The sequence below is a fragment of the Arvicola amphibius genome, chromosome 1, assembly GCF_903992535.2.
Source record: "Arvicola amphibius chromosome 1, mArvAmp1.2, whole genome shotgun sequence".
Classification (NCBI taxonomy): domain Eukaryota; kingdom Metazoa; phylum Chordata; class Mammalia; order Rodentia; family Cricetidae; genus Arvicola; species Arvicola amphibius.
In genome coordinates, this window is record NC_052047.1 from 173395869 (window position 1) to 173414482 (window position 18614).

At 45.0% G+C, this 18614-nt stretch overlaps 1 protein-coding gene across 9 annotated transcripts in view; it reads right to left on the reverse strand.

Moving 5' to 3' along the window:
• Positions 1-18614, reverse strand: part of Sgms1 (sphingomyelin synthase 1) — a 265738-nt gene that overhangs the window by 234541 nt on the left and 12583 nt on the right. The window lies entirely within an intron of this gene.

An 18614-nucleotide genomic window follows, 5' to 3' on the forward strand; every position in this document is an offset into this window, starting at 1 on the left:
GTGGGTTTACTGCCCACTAGAGAAGGCAGCGAAGAGTCAAAGATGACATCTAACAAAGATATTCGATTAGAAAATAACAGAAATGAAACTCCAACGTAAGCCTCCCGGCCCCAGAATCAGACTTTGTCTCACTACACAGGGTTTTCTCTGCCCCAGGCAAAGATGATGCACTTCCGAAAAGCATCCCAAAGCCAAAGGGCAAACGGCACTACCTGAGGGAGCGGGTGTGCGCTAACGCATGTTTCCTAAGAGGAGACATCCACAGTCATGCTTAATAGTACCATTAATCCTGTAATCAGCACAATTACTATAATTACTACTAATAATTATACTTCCCATGCAGACACAATAACCCTCTATGTATTTTTGGTATTTTATACATATAATTTATTTTCTTCCCTTTTCTCAAAAGAGTGCAGTTGGCCAACTAACCGAAGTAAATAACAAACATCCCATTGGAATGCTGGTTATTTTCATCTTTGAGGTAATCCAAGGACGCCCTTGCTAGTGAGGACTCTCCTTTCCATCATAAAATAAAAACTATAATGCAATACCGTGGTACAGACACCGCCCCATAAATGAAGACCAGACGCAGAGGGGAGAACGGAAACTCTGTGTGCTGGAGGGAATGGCCTCTCCGCTGGGCACATGTCTGCGCACACAGAGCTTGGGGGTATGATAGTTAACTGGGGAGCAGAGGCCTGAGGAGAGCTAACGGACAGACATGGTGAAGCCCTGTCCACTCCACAGGCGAGCTTAAGAAGTGAGAGACACTCGCTCAGCCCCAGCCTCACCTGGAGCTCAGACTGCCTTCCAGAGATGCTGGATTCACAAGGAGACTAGTGACCCCGCCCCACAAACTAGGGCACTTGGACTCCCAGGAATATTCACCGAGCAGTCATTGCTGCAGCCACACAGAACTAAGGGGAAAATGCAGAGCGTGTTTTCCAGAAACACTGATCTGAACTCAGAGATGTGTGTGGGAGAAGGCTAAGCAAATAGACTAAAATTTAAAAGTTGCTCATATTAAAACAAGAAGTAAAATGCAATTGGTACGTGAATTCTTTAGAAAAAAAATCCTGTTTGACTTCCCTAGGCCATTTGCAGCTTTGCTCTCATTTGTGTGGGAGGGGAGGAGAAGCGTGGACTTCTTATTAAAGACGCACCATCCTTATTAAAGACGCGCCATTCTTATTAAAGACGGCCACAGAGAGGGCACAGGTATGCCATGGAATATAACTTCACAATGACCCTCATTCTGAAGACACCTCTTCAAATCACGGGCCCCAGCTGTAGAGGCAGACAGAAGGAACTCTGGGTACCTATAAACCCATCTCTCCATCACATGTAAACCAGTATCCCTGGGGTCCAAGCTTCCTCATCATCCTTCCCACCCACTGACCCCCTACAGTTACAAGCTCATCTGGAGGGCTCATATCACGCGGGAGCTGGGTTTCATGTTGGCGACATTTTTCTGTACTAATTGGTAAGACATTATTTGCAGCAATTTTCATTTGAAGTGATGATCGTATGGCTACTATATAAAAATAAACATCAATTTAGTTTGTCTCTAAAAAGTTCTTATTCCGAAATAAGTTTGAAAAAGAGTGAATGTGGAAATGCATTCCTGCATCTCCACCTCCCAGCATTCCTGCATCTGTGGTGCAGTCCATCCTGCCCACAGTGAACAAGGCTGCTGTGAGTGAAGGCTACACCACAGGAGAATGCCGAACAGGTGCTTCAAAGGCTACACGAAGACTCTGCAGCTCATGTCTTCTTCTGTCTTTGGAGGGAGGGAAGCTGGCTGTTGTGCCGTGAAGACCCTCAAGAAGCCATACTAGAGCTGGAGATGCAGTTCAACAGGTAGAGCACTTGCCATGCAAGCATGAAAACCTGAGTTCGAATCCCCAGAACCTGTGCATCACCATCTTACCATAGGATCAAGGGGATTACAGACATACCTGCTGCATCTGTATGCTTTCATACATACACACACACACACACACACACACACACACACACCAACAAAAAGAAGCTCCTCAGGGAGTAACATATGGTAAAAATCTATTCCCCAAAACAAGTGAGAAACTGAGGCCTCCAACAACCATGACTATGAGCCATAGATGATCCCTGGGCACTAGGTGGTCCTCACTGCAACTCCATGAGACCCCAAGTCAAAACAACCCAGCTTACTTGCTCCCAGGTTTCTGACCCCCACATGGAAAATATGAGCTCATGCTGAGGGTCTAGTGTAAAGGTTCTGAGATCGCTGTCACGCAATGACTACGGTAATAGAACACGCCTGGCTTGGGTTTTGCTGTGGAGGCCGTGGATGCACTTGCTGACTATTTTTCTGCTCCTCTTTACCACTTCCCCAACCATGGAGTTGCACCCCTCACCTGAGTTCCGAACCACTCAGTCATTTGTTTCTCTTTAAGGCTTCACCATCTATTAGTCTCAATATGCCATTGTGTTGCACCTAATTTAAGCCAAATGTAAAGGAAGCCATATTGTGTTACCTTCTTCTGAGACTTCCTCTTTCCTAAGATTTGATTCTGAGATTTGTCCCTGTTGATTCATGTGGCTGTGGTCCATTTGTTTTTTCACCATTCCACATTTTCCGTTGTGTGAACAGACTCACAATTCCCAGCTCTAGTCTACTGCTGAGGATCTTGGGAGTTTTCAGTTTTCAACTGTCCTGAATAATGATGCCATTATATTCTGGCACTTGTGCCCTGGTACGCACGGCAAGTTTCTTGCAGGATCTACCTAGGGGAAGATGGCGAGGCTGGGGGACTGAGCAAGCTCAGTCCTCTAAGTATCGCCAAATAGTTCCTCAAAGTGTGTGTGTTCGGCGGCCTCAAGCCGCTTTTCCGGTCTCTCTGTGAGAGGCATGCTTGTTTTACTAATTATAGGGAAAGCTTTCAACCAACAAATGGGAAAAGCTGTTCCTCTTTTCAGCGTCACTCCTGCAAATAAACACCACTCCAAAGCAGTGACCCGGGCAGGCGGAGCACAGCGTTCACAGGGCTTCAGAATAATGATGGAGACGGAGCCAGAACCACACACTGCCTGTGGGTGAGGCCGCTTCTAGACCTAGGGCAGGTAAATGCAGAGGTTGTTTTCTTCCTGATGGACTCACAGTGTGGCCCTACTTTATTGTTGTCATAGTAAAAGGGGAACAAAAAAAAAAGAACTTGTTCACAACAGCCAAATTCCAAACTAAAGCAGAGGAGTCAATCACCGCTATGAACGACTCTCCTTGAAGAAGACAGGCTTTGCTTTTTATATTTTCACCTGGAAGATGAAACTACTACATACTGCCACTGATTTCTCTTTTTAGTACTTTTATTTAAAAAATTAAGTATTTTCTATGATAAAAATTGCAGAGTTATATAACCCAGTTTCTGAGGCGGAAAGGGTAACTTTATGATAATCTACATGTCTAGTAAAAAATAAGACCACAAATAACTCTTTTGGCATTAAACATAAGTAATAATAAATTATTTCGATTTGGCCAGGAAAGCATTTTTATACAAGTCAGAATTTTTAAAAATGGGATCATTTGAAGTCAGTCTCTCAGAAATTTGTATTTGTCTCTTTAAAATCATTTATCTTGGCGCTAGAGAGAGCTTGACAATTAAGAGCACCGGCTGCTCTTCCAGATGACCCAGGTTCAATTCGCAGTACCCACATGGAGATTGACAACTGTAACTCCATTTCCAGGAGCTGGAACGCACTCCTCTGAACTCCGCAGGCACCAGGCACATAAGTGGTGCACAAACATAAATGAAGGCAAAACACTCACATAATAGCAATGTTTAATTATGCATCTGTATGAGATGGGAGCCATTGTACCCATTTATAAATGGAGAACACTGAGGCAGAGAAAGCAATGAAATTGTACACAATGCAACTGATAGGCTGCGGGACCAGGATTTGAACCCGAGAAGTTTATTTAACAGTCTGAATTTGCTTGTTTACTTGTTTGAAGATAGAATCATAAACCATATCCCAGGCTGGCCTCAAACTCAGGATCCTCCCACATCAGCCTCCCGTAATGCTGGTTATGCCTTTACTCCTGGCCTAGAATCCACACTCCTACCCATTTCCCTAGGCCTCTCCTCAGACACTCAAGCCTGAGGCGGAAGAGCCTGAGAGGCGTCGACAGGTGCACCTGCTGAACACTAAGCACCTATATATGCCAAGCACGTCTCCAATGTTGGGCTCCATTCTCTGTGGTCTTCCCACACAGCTAGGACGAATACTGCCATTTTGTTCTTGAAGATATTTAAGCTCTGAGATCCTGAGAAATTTGGGAAGAATAGCATAGGCTATTTTTTTTTAAAAAAAGGCAATGACCCTTTCACAAGGGGCGTTCAGACCATCAGAAAACACAGATATTCACATTAGGATTCATAACAATGGCAAAATTACAGTTAGGAAGTAGCAACAAAATAATTTTATGGTTGAACTGTGGTAAAGGGTCGCAGCATTAGGAAGGTGGGAACCACTGCGGTAGATGATGGAATGTCACCTGAGCTCGGGCCTCCACGAGCAGGTGTTGACCTTAGACTCTGAGAGTCGTTCCCAAAGAGCAGAAACGCATGCACTCCTGTGAAGAAACCTGGTGTCCTGGCAGACTGGAGAGCCCAACCCAACACCACCTCCTTATGGGTTTACCCAGGACAGGCAAATGTCCTCCAGGACATAAAGCTTCTGTCCACAAAATGGGAATATTTTCTTTCAAAGGATTACAGTGAGGGTGAACGAGATATACACAGGAAATGCACCTGGCACACAGTAGGCATTGCACACAGCCGCTTGGCAGTGAGAAGTGAAGAGCCGCTCAGCAGGGAGACAGCTGTGAGCCAATGCGCACACAGTTCTAACCACAAAGCCTCGGTCTTCACAGTTAAGGACCTGAGAAAACTTTAACAGCCACACATGTATCCTAGTGGGTTTTTACTGATACGAAGATTTCCTAGTTCTGGTGCTGGTGGGTGCTGAAGCATCTCCCCCCACTGCTCTCAATTCATCAGAGAACAGGAAATGGGTTCCCAGGCCCTACAAGGGAGTCTCCTGACCGCCTGACCCTCCAGCTCCAGATCTGACGTGCACTGCTGGCCTTCATGGGCACCTGCACACACATGCACAGACACACAGACACAGACAGACACACACAGGTGAAGTATTTTTTAAAATGGCTTCTTCATTCTGTACTACCCTAAACAGAGTAACGTTGCCAGTGAGATCGACCTTTTAGAACTTAGTAGGCATTACACTTTTGATATAAACATTGCTCATTTTAACTCTTCTAGATCAGAAAAATCTTAATCACTCATTTAAAAATAGCAGGTGTTTTTCAACATATTTCTAGTTTCCTGAAAATCATCTCAAATTATCTGGCCAATGAAGAACCAATGGAGGGGGAGAAAAAAAGAAAAAAGAAAAGACAGTAAATGGCCAAATGACCTCTGCCGACACTAAACTGGGACTCCTCAACAGCACCCCGTGCCGTACATAAGAGGTATTTCATGTATGAAGTGTGAACTTGGGAACAGAATGTCCACATTAGTGCCTAACATCTCCATGGTAACTGATCCTGTTTGCATGTTTACCAAGAATGACAGAGCAGCAGCAGCAGCAGGACTACAGTTCTGTGTTGCAAGCTGGAGCAACCCAGTCACTCCTGACCCACTGACGCTGGCCTGAGAAAGCCTGAGCACGAGCTGCTCTGGATGTGATACAGAGGGGAGCAAACACCTAACAAAGGGCCTTTTTCCGAAGCAGATAACGAGAAGGAACAGCAACCACCTCAGACAGTGTGAGCTGTTTGAAGACAGCAGAGGTGGCCGATGCTTGCATTTTCTCGGAACGTTCTATGGACAAACCATTCTGCTCCACAGACGTCTGCATTCTTCCTAAACAAATGCACTTGTATTTGTCTCTTCTGGGAGACATGTAATACAGGTCCCTACTTCACAGATAATAAGAAGTTGACTTTCATATGTTAAATGATTGGCCCAAAGTCACCAACTAGAATACGGGTAATGTTACTGGCTCAGAGCATATTGTAAGTGCTCAGACATCTCCTAACCATGGGCTTCTTGGTTCATAAAAATGAAGCCTCTACTAATGTCCCAAGGGTTTTGTAAGAACAAAATGAGATTATACATACACATATACATATGCATGTATATGTACACACACACACACACACACATACACACCCACACACACACGTGCGTGCACATGTATGCATCCATCTGCCTTCCCCCACCCCATTCTCTCTCCTCATTTCTTGATCTTTGGAATATACAGTGATAGCTTGGCAGCAATGTTAATATAAAATGTATGGCAAAAAAAAAAAAAACACCTGGAAGAGGATTAGGATAATGACCGTGACAATAGAAAATATGAGCAGAAGATAGACAGACAATAAATGTTTAATACCACTAATTATGAAGGTAAAGCAAATCTAAACCACAATGATACATCAGGACACACTAATCAGAACACCTGTTCTTTTTCTCCCCTATATAACCAAAACTGTGGTGAGCAACAAATGTCAGGGAGGAAGAAAGGGTTTGTTTGGGCTCACACTTGAGGGTATATACGATCCAACATAAGGGGAAGGCGTGGTAGGAGCAGTGGCTCTAGGCTGTGGAAGCAGTAACAACAGGCTACTTGCTCACATCTCTATGGACCAGGAAGCTGAGATAAAGACAGGAAGCAGGGCTAAACTAGAAAGCTCAGCCCCTCCCCATGTCCCTTCCCTGGCACTACTACCCAAAGGTCTTTTACAACAGCATTCCCATCAGCTGGGAGCCAGGAAAGTGCTCATCACGTGACCCTATATGAGTACATTTTATATCTGTACCACGTCACTCTACTCCTAACCACCATGGGCTCAGAGACAGGTCATAACACAGAAGTCATTTAAGTTCAACTTCAAAATCCCTAGAATCTTTTTGAATTAATTAATCTATTGTATACAAGTGTTTTTCTTGCAGGTCTGTCTGTACACCGTGGGCACAACTGGTCCCCAAGAAGGCCAGAAGAGGATGCCAGATACCCAAGAACTGCAATTGCAGACAGTTGTGAGCTGCCACATGGGTGTCAAGGATCAAGTCTGGGTCCCTGCAAGAGCAGCTGCTGCTTTTAACTGGTGACCCGCCTCTCCACGCCATCCCTATAGTCTTATCAGATTCACCACTGTTCAAAGTCTGTTCTAAGACTTAAGATAATTCCTTAACTAAATTCCTAAAGCAGCCGTCCTCCAGCAGGGTCCTCTGAAGGCTCTATCCTTCAGGGAAGTAGCTTGACAAATGAACCTGCACTGCAGGGTCCTCGCCCTCTGGGAAAATGGTGGTTTACTCTCAAGGTACCTTTCCTATGGTTACAATGAAAAGTCCAGGTTTTTCCTTGGTGGCACTGATGTCTTTAACAAAAGTATTATCTTCTCTGACGTTAGCCAGGATCACACTCCTTTCCTTCCCAAGCTGTACATTCGCCGTTTCTATTCTGTTTTCGGCTCGCTCACACCCTGTAAACCTCAGTGAACATAGAGTGCAGTAACCACACCGCAGCCTGACCCTCATGCTGCCTTGAGACTTCCTCTGCCAAACAAACAGCCCGTTATCACTCGCATTCTCAGGGCACAGAGTGCAGCCAGAGTGCTTGTCAAATGGAACACAAGGGTCTCTAGCAGTCAGTCCCCGGTAAGAGCCCTTGCTCCCTCTTGAAAGTCCTGAGGACAGTGGCCCAGTAAACTCTGCTTACAGAACTGTGGGCTTGCCTAGCCCACAGCCACAAGCCTCCAATTCCTCCTTCGCACCCAGCCCCAAGACCTGATCACGTGATCAGGCTTATCACAGCCTGTAAGTAGCTCTCACGCCTTCCATCAAGACGAGCACCAGAGCCGGGCGATGGTGACACACCTTTAATCCCAGCACTGAGGAGGCAGAGACAGGTGGATCTCTGTCCTGGTCTACAAAAGCTAGTTCCAAAACAGGCTCCAAAAACTACAGAGAAACCCAGTCTTGAAAAGCTAAATAAATAAATAAAGATGGGCACCTGCTGTATCTTTAGTGATGTCTTTTATTATAAACCAGCAAACGTAAGTGGTTATTATAAACCAGCAAACGTAAGTGGTTCCCTGAGTCGGTGAGCCATCCTTAGCAAACGAGTGACACCTGAGGGGGTGGGGCTATAGCAATCCCTGATTTTCTGGTTTAGAGCTAGTTGGTTAAAAACACTCTGAAATGGGGGCCAGTCTTGTACGACTGAGCCCTTAAACGCTGGAAGCTGCACCACCTTCAGTAGCTAGTATAATGTTGAAGAACTGCTTGGCACACGTATGGTCAGAAGACATGTACTGAGTGGCATGTAAGTGTAAGGGGGAAATCTGTTTACAGAATATCTGGGTTAAAATCTAGATTAGATCTCTCCTGGCTGTGTGACTTATGGTATTCTTTGCAACCTCCTCTAGACATAGAGGCATGGCTGGTTAAAGCATTTAGCACTGGCAATCAACTCAACCTTCAGCCCCTCTGTGGTGGTTTGAACGAGAATGTCTCAAGCAGTTCACACTCACTACTTCCTGCTTGAGACTCAAGATGTGAGCTCTCAGCTGCTGCCCCAGCTGTCAGGTCTGCCTGCTGCCACACTTCCCACTCGTGGTGGTGATGGACTCTTAGCCCTCTGGAACCGGAAGCTTGGATAAACCCTTCCTTCTCTATCTTGCCTTGGCCATGGTATTTCAGCACAACAAGACAGTAACTAAGACACCTCCTCGTCTTGCCTTGCTCATTCTGGAGACCAGCTCCCGTTCTCACAAACCTGGAGATCCAGCATCAGACACTCGTTCCACTGCAGAGCCTAAGGTTTTAAAAACTATGTGCCAGAAACTATGGGCAGAGACCAAATACAAACTTGTTATTGGCAGCCAGTCAGCCAGCTAGCCTATGGCGCTGCAGATAATGGAGACGAGCGTCCTGCTTTCTACAGATGGCCTTTTTTTCCTTCTTTTTTCTCAAGGCAGGGTCAGGCAGGCCTGAAACTCACTGAGTATGAACTTGAATTACTGAGCTTCCTGCCTTCAGCCTCAGGTGCTGGAATTACAGGTGTGACCACCACAGGCAGCCTATAATAACTACCTCTGAACCTATTTTTCCTGTCTTGTGTCATGGCACTGAAATTCATGCCTTGAGGGTGGTTATTATCAGAGGGCATTAGTGCCTAGCATGTTCAGCAGCTGTCTGCGCTGGAATCACATCTGGAAGGGGAGGGGAAAGCTGCTGGGTCTGTCTTACAGTGTTTACTGTGAGCCTGACACTCACTGGGCACTGTCCTTAAACATCAGAGAGAAAGCCGTGACTAGACGGCAGTTTCTCCACATGGCGAACTTTTCTATAGTTGGGGTGGAACAGCATGAGCAAGGCAGCTTATAGAAGCGTGTTTAACTGGACTTTTGGTTCAGCGGGCTAAATTTAGTTCACGGTGTAGAGCGAAGGCATGGTGGGAGGAAGAGCTGAGAGCTGACATCTCAAGCTCAAGCCAAAGGCAGAGAGAGCACACTCCAAACAGTAGTCTTTTGAAATCTCAAAGCCCACCTCCAATGACACACCTCCTCCGATAAGCCACACCTCCTAATCCTCCAAACTGTTCCATCTAGGTACAAAATAGTCAAACATGTGAGCCTATGGGGGTTCTTTTCATTCAAACTACCTCAGTCTCTCAACTTACACTCTTGGGAAAAATGTATTACAGACACCATATCCACACACTATAAATACTTTACATGTAAGCATATAAGCATATCAAAATGTTCATATTTGATAAAACTAGGGTTGGATGTTTGTTAAAAGCATTTTTGCTCTATTTTTTCTCAACATTTAAAATATTTTAAAGATGAAAAATAGTTTTTAGTGAGAAAACATTAAAGGTAAAGTCTCTATTGGCTGGGGAAAGTAGCTTGCCGAGATAATTCATTTCCAAGAATTCTGGATGAGAATTTTTTACTGTAATCTATTTTTTTTTAATATAATCCTCCACGGCTGAAAAAGCAATCAGAAAGGAGGAAAAATAGAAATGACCAAGTCCAGCCAACAGAATTCAACTGGGTAACAACAAGAGGTTCTCAAGGGCTGGAGAGATGAGGGTTAATTAAGATCATGCACTGCTCTTGCAGAGGACCTGACCTCACTTCCCGGCACCCAATCAGGCTGTTCCCAGCTGCCTGGAACCGGAGCTTCAGGGTGTCCTCTGGCCTCAAGTGTACCTGCGCTCACAGGTACATAACCACACACAAACACACACATATGTATACATAATTAACAATAAGGGTTTTGTAAAAGGAGAAGATACCCTCCGTCGAGCTAAAAGGTTCTCATCTTTATCTCCGCGTCCTCTGGAACAATAATAGAAGTACATTTTCATGTACTTTTGCTTCAGGAGACGTCAACGTGTATAATGCACTGGGGGTCCGCGGACATGATTCCATAATGAACTTGTAAGGTGGCACTATCATCCCCTTTACAGATGAGATGGATACTCAAAAATTCAAGCCCTTTGCTCATCGTCCGCAGAGGCTGCTGGTGACTGACAGGGCTGCCATCCAGTCCCATCCCTGACAAGAGTCAGAACTGTGGTGTTGCTTTCATTACACCGTCACACATCCCTGCCACTCCCTGACATGTCTCCACCTTGGTCCTCATCTACTTCTGAGCCCTACGAATGACTGGACCACATCAAGAACGAAATCTCTAGCAGGCGGCTCTGTGAACTGAAGACAAAACTCCAAGAAATTAGTCAGGAGACAAAGGTTAGCACTTCCAAATGTTAACTCATGACAATAAAAACAAAACGGAGAGATGCCGAAACTGTAGAAAACCGGGAGAATGGATGCCGGGCACACACAAAGCCCTTTGGGGAAGGGTACAAAGGGATCATTTAGAGGGTAAAAAATGAAGTCAGAAACACTGCAGTCATGAAAGAAGTGCTGTTTTTAGGATTTGCTTGTTTTTATCTTAGCAATGTTAGAGACGGCACCTGGGGACTTGCATGTGATAGACAAGTGTTCCAGAATTCTTTTTTTTTAATTTGATACCCATAACATTTGAAAAGATATTAAATGTACAAGCAGCAACAAAATGTGAGAAAATTAAAAAGAAGAAGAGTTCTCTTTCATTCTGGCTTGTTTCTATGAACTACATACAGTTTCACTGGGTAGTCCAGGACGACCTAAAACTTGTGTGATCCTCCCGTCTCAGCCTCCCGAGTCCCGGGATTCCAAGTGTGTGTAGTCATACCCAGCTAAAGCACTTCTGTTTTGCTTTGGCTTGTTTTTTTTTGTGGTGCTGACAACAAACAGGGTTCTGTGTATGACAGACAAGTGCTCCACCACTGAACTATATGTTCAACCCCCAAAAAAGAGAGGAAAAATTTTTATGTATTTATTTATTTATTATGTATACAATATTCTGTCTGTGTGTATGTCTGCAGGCCAGAAGAGGGCACCAGACCTCATTACAGATGGTTGTGAGCCACCATGTGGTTGCCAGGAATTGAACTCAGGACCTTTGGAAGAGCAAGCAATGCTCTTAACCACTGAGCCATCTCTCCAGCCCCGAGAAAAAATTCTTAAAAATAACTCTCTAAAGCGATTTATGTTTTGAATACTTGTTATTGTGAAAGTGTGCAAAGTTTGCTTTCTACATGTAGACAACGGAGCAAGACACAGGTATCATATTAAAATGTTATTGCTTACCAAATTTTTAAAGATTAAGAATAGCCTAAAGCTTGAAACACATGCTACTGTTTATCCCGGTAGGAGCTGCATTAACTATTCTGGAAATAAAATATAGAACAAGAAAACTAGAAGAATTGGATTGAACGTTCACATCAATATTTCTGACCTGCAGAGTTTATTCCCAAAATAGAGGCTTTGGCACAAAACAAAAAGCTCTGCGCTTTTCTCATGGTTCCCTCCCACAGAGCCTGAAGCTTAAAAGCTAAGCTGTTCCAGCTCTACATCCTAGACAGTAAGGACTTTTCTCAAAACCATATTATCAGGGCAGGGGACACACCCAGCCTACATGTACAGCCCCAGACCAATCAGAGGCCCTATCCCAAAAACAACACCCAAGGTCATCTTCTGACTTACACACACACACACACACACACACACACACGGGCACATACTCTGGCACAAGCACACACACACATATACACAGAAAACACATTACCAAAGTTCTCCATTTACCAGTTAGACTGTCATGCTCCTGCAACCCCCCCTCAAAAGAAAGAAAACTGGTCTGCCCACATGAGTTTGTGCATGCCACCATGGAGCACATGCCACATGTCACATTCCAGCCTACAGCCCGCACATATCAGGGCTGAGGATTGAATGACAGGAAACATTTGCAGGTACAACTCAGGCAGAGAAACCACAGGTAGGGCCTAAAACAATGGTTATAATAAGGAAGATAAGACAGCCAGGAATGCTGAGACTCACATACCCAAAGGGAAGAAGGAAATGTAAGGACAGTCAAGGAGGAAGAGAATGAGTCACCCAGTATGGTAGGATCAGAACTGTCATGGCTCCATAGCATAATCTGACATGCACGAGGCCCTGAATTCCATTCCATTATATAATTAATTAATTCCATATAATAATCAATCAATTAATTAATTAATTAACTATAGTCAATGAGATAGTTCAGCAGGTAAAAGCACTTCCTGTCAAGCTTCATGGCTTGAGTTGTGCTGTGGGACAATGGTCTTGTACCCTGTAATGATTTGTCACTTGTATTTTAATAAAATGCTGATTGGCCGGTAGCCAGGCAAGAAGTATAGGTGGGACAACCAGAACAGGAGAATTCTGGGAAGAAGAAAGGCTCAGTCTTCAGTTGTCACAGAGGCAGCCAGATACAGAGGAAGCAAGATGAGAACACCTCACTGATAAAAGGTACCAAGCCATGTGGCTAAACACAGACAAGAATAATGGGCTAATTTAAGATGTAAGAGTTACTTAATAAGTAGCCTGAGCTAATAGGCCAATCAATTTATAATTAATGTAGACCTCTATGCTTCTTTGGGAGTGAATGACTGCAAGACTGGGTGGGACAGAAATCTCTGTCAACAGAGTTGGATCCCTAGAACCTACATGGTGGAAGAAAACCAACTCCCAAAATCTGTCCTCTGATCTCTGTATGTACACACACCCACATAAAATAAATGCTGAAAATAAATACACAGGCACACATACCATACAGCATGAAAACAGCCCCTTACTATGAAAATACCAACCACATTGCTGTCAGTAAACAGGATGTGCTTTCTCCCCTTTCAGAGCACTCGTGTGCCTTTAGAAAATATAAACAGAAAAAAAAATGAAGAAGAAAATGTAGGCAGCATAAGCAAACGCACTTGATTGGCTGGCATATTTTTATGACTTTAGCCACATTTGATTATTATAAGGCCTATCAAAGAACGAAGTATCATACTTTCCCCACAAAATAGGAAGGTAATCTCAATTTCCTGTAAGTCCACAAAAAAAATGTATCTTCAACCACAGAAACGTAGACCATGGCCAAACTGCTAGACTTCCCACAGAGGGGAAGTCTGCTACTCTAGGGTCTCCACCCAGCCTTCCTTACTACACAGATTTGGAGAAAAACACAAAACAAAATCAAAATTTGCTGTCCAAACACAGCATGTAGCCCAGAACATCAAAGCGACCTGAACTCATTATCATCTCCCTGCAGAAAGCCCAGTACCGCTGCCCCCCATCACAAGCTCAAAGATGCACAGGTCACTGCAGCTCCTGTCTGCAGTCCCACAAAGGGTTCACTGAGAGCTTGGTCACCTGAGACTGGATTGAGGAAGCAAATGTCATGCCCAGATCTCCTCTTGACTACTGACAGGCAAGAGCTATCAAAACAAAAGATAAGGAAAGACCAGGCTGGCTTCCAAGAATGCTGGCCTGGCTCGCAGATGTTGCCAAGTGTGTTGGGAAGAATATTCCCCAGAATGTAAAGTTGCTCTCTGACCTCAGGCAACACTAGTGCCATCAACCAAAACCGGTCAAAGTGTCAAAGTGCTCTGATGCCTGTAGCCAAGCTGGGTAAAGGGACTGATCACTGAGAAGCCTCTGACTTAGAAAGCACTTTTTAAAGACCTTCTGAAAGACCGATTCAAACCAACAGTTATGTAGCCATATTCACAATGCCCAGAGCACATTCACCCATGTCCATTTAAATGTGCTATACAGATGTTACAAAATACTACTCAGCCTTTAAAAGGGAGAATCTGAATATATGCTACAATATATATTAATTTTGAAAACATCTTACTAAGCAAAAAAAGTTGGATACAAAGGAAAATTCTATATAATTCATATATGAGTGCATAGCGTAGTCAAATTCATAGACACAGAAAGTAAAATAGTTGCCACTGGCTATGGAGAAAGAAAAGTGAGAACCATGTTCTGAGTATAAGCGTTCAGATGACATAAGGTTCCGTAGATGGACAACAGAGACAGCTGTGCAACAGTATCAATGTACTTAATGTCCTGAATTATATACTTAAAATAACAAAAATGCAAAATTTTATGCCTGTATATTTCACTTCAGTTTTTGAAACAAAAAGGTATTTTTGTATTTTCAAAAAGGAAAATACTGACAATAATTTCAGTCATATCTTAGAAATTATTATAATCTGAAATGATATAAACATATACTTCCTTATTATGTTTTGATTTTTGAGGCAGGGTCTAGCAGTGTAGCCCAGGCTGGCCACAAACATGTCTTCCATTTCACACTTGGCCAAATTTGATCTTCTGTCTTCATTTAGGAAGCAACAAGCAAAAAGTTCTCTCCTATTGTTGGCAGTGACCACACTGACAAAGGCCACAGCATCAGGAGGCCATGGGCACTGGACCAAGGCCTAGCACAGGAGCTTATGGTGATTTCCAAAGACACTCTCAGTGTCGGTGCACATCCTTCAAGCAGTGAGAGTCTATACATAGTTAGTGATGTTCAAAGGCAGGGCAGCTGATATTGGGTGTCTTAAGTCTGGGTGACTATAAGAAAACTCTAGTTCTGAGAAGGTAACAGCAATCCCAACGAGCTTGCTTTGCTCGTAAGCAACACCTTGGTGCAGGAAATGTGGCCAGCTGTGGACACACACAACAGTGAGAACAGCGTTATCCCAAAGAGCTTGCTCCTAAAAAGACCTAGGTGCAGGAAATGTAGCTTACTGAAGACAGACAAGAGTGACATTCCCCTACATGTTACCCCTGTGAGGATGCTCGGTGCTCTTTCTTAGGGTACACGCTGGGGTGAGTTGCAGGCCATGAAAGCTGAGACGCAGATGAAAAGTCGGGAAGCAGCTCTGTTATCTTGAAATCCATCATCCCGCTGCACTGTCAAGGTTTCAAGCCAAGACTGAAGGACTCTGCTCCCCCCTAACTGCCTCAGGGAAGCAGCAAGCACTTGCAGAAAACATCAGGGGAAACAAAATAGAAACATACAAACAAAAAACATGCTCAAGACCACCATCTCACTTCTGTGTCTGAAATGATCCAGATACATTCTGCTCCAGCAGAACACAAAGCAGGGGTGAGGGGTTACTGAAACAAAACCGTACCCTAACCACCCAGGAGTTTCTATGAGGGAGCAAAGTCATTTACTTCACAAAACTTCAGTGGCCTGGAGACAAACACTCTCAGTTTAGTGCCCTGGCAGAGCTACCAAAATAGTCCAAATCAAACCAAAAGAAAGCTTTGCTCTCCCGCCCCCACCCCCAGCTCAAATCCAGCCCCATCCAGTGTCACACTTCCCTGCACTGATCATACCTGCTATGAAGCTAAGATCCTGTGTTAGAGCACTAAGCTCCACCAGGATCTGAGCCCTAAACCCAGAAAAATTCATATGAAGCTTCAGGTTTTATAACACAAGTGTGGTCCTGCTTAACCAGACCCAGCTCTGCCTGGGTTGTCCCTCTGATCACTCCACCGTCCATATTGGGCTAACAGGCTCACTTGGCACACATTCGATATTTATAGAGGGAAAAATGCAGAGAGATATGTGTGCCGAAATACAGCAGCAGCAGCCATCCCTACAGGTCACAAGGAAGCTACTACTATGTTTACTGTGTTCTGTAAATGGAGATGGGAAATGACGGGGTAGGAGAAGAGAAGAAAAAGGGTTTGGACCTGGGCTAAGGCGTCAGTCACTAAGGAGCCATCCTCTGTCCTCAGCACAAGTTCTATGGCTCCAGGGTCACCATTCACAGTCAGTTCTATTACAGAAACATGCTGCACTCGGAGCCCGGTGTGGGCTGCAAGGAAGCGAGAGCAACAGGAAGGACAGTCATCCATAAGACAAGGAGCACCTCAGCCGCTTCAGATGCCAGAGTGACAGCCAGCTGCCCCGTAAGCAGAGGCACACCTGAAACGGGGGCACACGCCGTAGAACCATTATCAGGGAAACCATTCTTGCTGTTCTGCAGTGAGCAGTCACAGGAGACAAGCTGGCCAAGTCCGTGGGGCCTGACTCCCTTGCAGGCTGAAACCCCCTAAGTGCAAGCCTGAGTCCTTCATCACTGGCTCACAAAAACAGACAGCCAACGTCATATGAATAGTTTAGTTTTTTAACAAAAGCAGTGTATACATTTTGTATCTAACGTGTTTTCAAAGCACCTTTATTCTCATAGATGTATTTTTAACGATTGCTACTAGCCTGTTATGTGGATAGACACAATTTATTTAACCAACTCCTATAGTTGGGAGTCAGGCTTCCAACTTTGCATTACTGATCAAGAGCTCTGGCATGAAGACTGATCTTGACTGTTTTTTAAAGTAACCCCATAGGGCAGAATGGTTGGGTCAGAGAGTATGTATCTAAGCTACTCTTAAAAGCTGGCCCGCAATGCTGCACATGAAGGCAACCATCACAAACTTTCTGGGGTTGGAAAGTGATGGCACTGACCACCAAAGTCACAAACTGTCCTTTTCAGGCTTCAGTCCAGGGTTCATGGGACACAGCAGGCTGAAAAGTCAGCACCAGCTGCGAGCACCACCTGCCTCCAGCCCCAGCAGCTCAGCCCCTCTTCTGGCCGTGGAGAACGGGACAAGAGTGTAACACAGCACTGCGTTCCACTGCCCACTGTGCCACTTCGCTCTAACTACCTCTGAGGAAAACTGAGTCTGTGCCATCCGTAAGACAGAAGCACAAGCCCTGTGTCTCCTGTGAGGTTCTCAACTGTCCACCTGCTTCCTCTTGGGTAATCACTTCCCAATAGTTCCTCCGAAAAACAGGAAGTGCCCTCAGGTCAAGTTCTCAGGCCTACGATTTTCACTTTTCCCCTACTCAGGACAGTTGGCCTTCAGACACCTTCCCCTTGAAGTCAATGAGTGCTCTAGCTAATGTGCCCGGAAAACACACACCTAAGTAGCCGCAAAAGGGGCACACTCATTGTGGAGCCTTCCAGGAGTTCTGCCACAGTTCTGGGAGCTGACAGGGCCATCTAACAAATGGTCACTACAAATGTGCAGCTTGCAGAAGTCCTGAATGTTCTGACGGTCCGGTTTCTGTTGTTGCAATCAGAGGGGAAACAGTCAGGCTGAGGGCCCCATGGAAACCTGGCCTACTGCCCATCCCCTCTATAGGGCCTCCCAAAGTAATTCAGCTATTTCTATGCACTAAAGCAAATGTCAAGTTCTGAAACCTTGTGAATGGTTGGCAAAGCTGTTCCCAGGTGGTTCCCTGCATGAAGAGTCACCCCTTAACCACCTAGGGGGCCTCCTATTTGTTTTCTTAATTAGTTCCTATTGCCCACCACCCAGAAAACACCACGTGATCTAGGTTTTGTTCTGTTCACACCTATACACTTCACACTAGCTGAAGCTGAAGAGTCAGACACTTCGGCCGTCTTCAAGGACTTCGCTAAAGATCCAGGACCTTCACCTGGTGCCTTGCTGTGACTGCCAGGTGCAAAGGGGAACTGACACCAAAAATGGTCAAAATCACAGGGAAGAGGTAATAGGGTCCGAGAGCAGAGGCCAGGGAAACGGGCCATCCAGCTCAACAGCATGCATGGGGCCTCATTCCAAGAGTCTCGGCCACTGAAGGGTAAGAACACCCCTGCAAGAAAAGGGACAGCACACTTCCTCTAACATCACCCTCCGTGGCTACTTTCCCCAGCCACCTTTACCATTAAAGGACACCACGCTACACCCCGTGGATATGGCTAAGGCCTTCACACAACTTGTACCACAGCAGCTAATATTCTATTTCACATGAGGACAAGCCTGAGCCCACTGCTATTGAATCAGACGCTTGTGTCCTTGCTAGCTGAGTTCCTGTTACCCAGAGGTCTCTAGTGGTCTCACCTTCCTCACAAACAGCAGGCAACGTTCAGGTAACATCTGAAGTGCAACCCAGGCACATCTGCCATCACGGCCCTCACCTGCCCTCCTTCATCTCAGGTGACCCGGACAGCCGGGCTTTGGCTGACAGCCAGAGGTGTTCCCGGCAGAGGCCTTTTATAATTCCCTTATAAAATGTAAGACTTCAACAGCTGGAAAATCGAGCCCTAACTGCTGT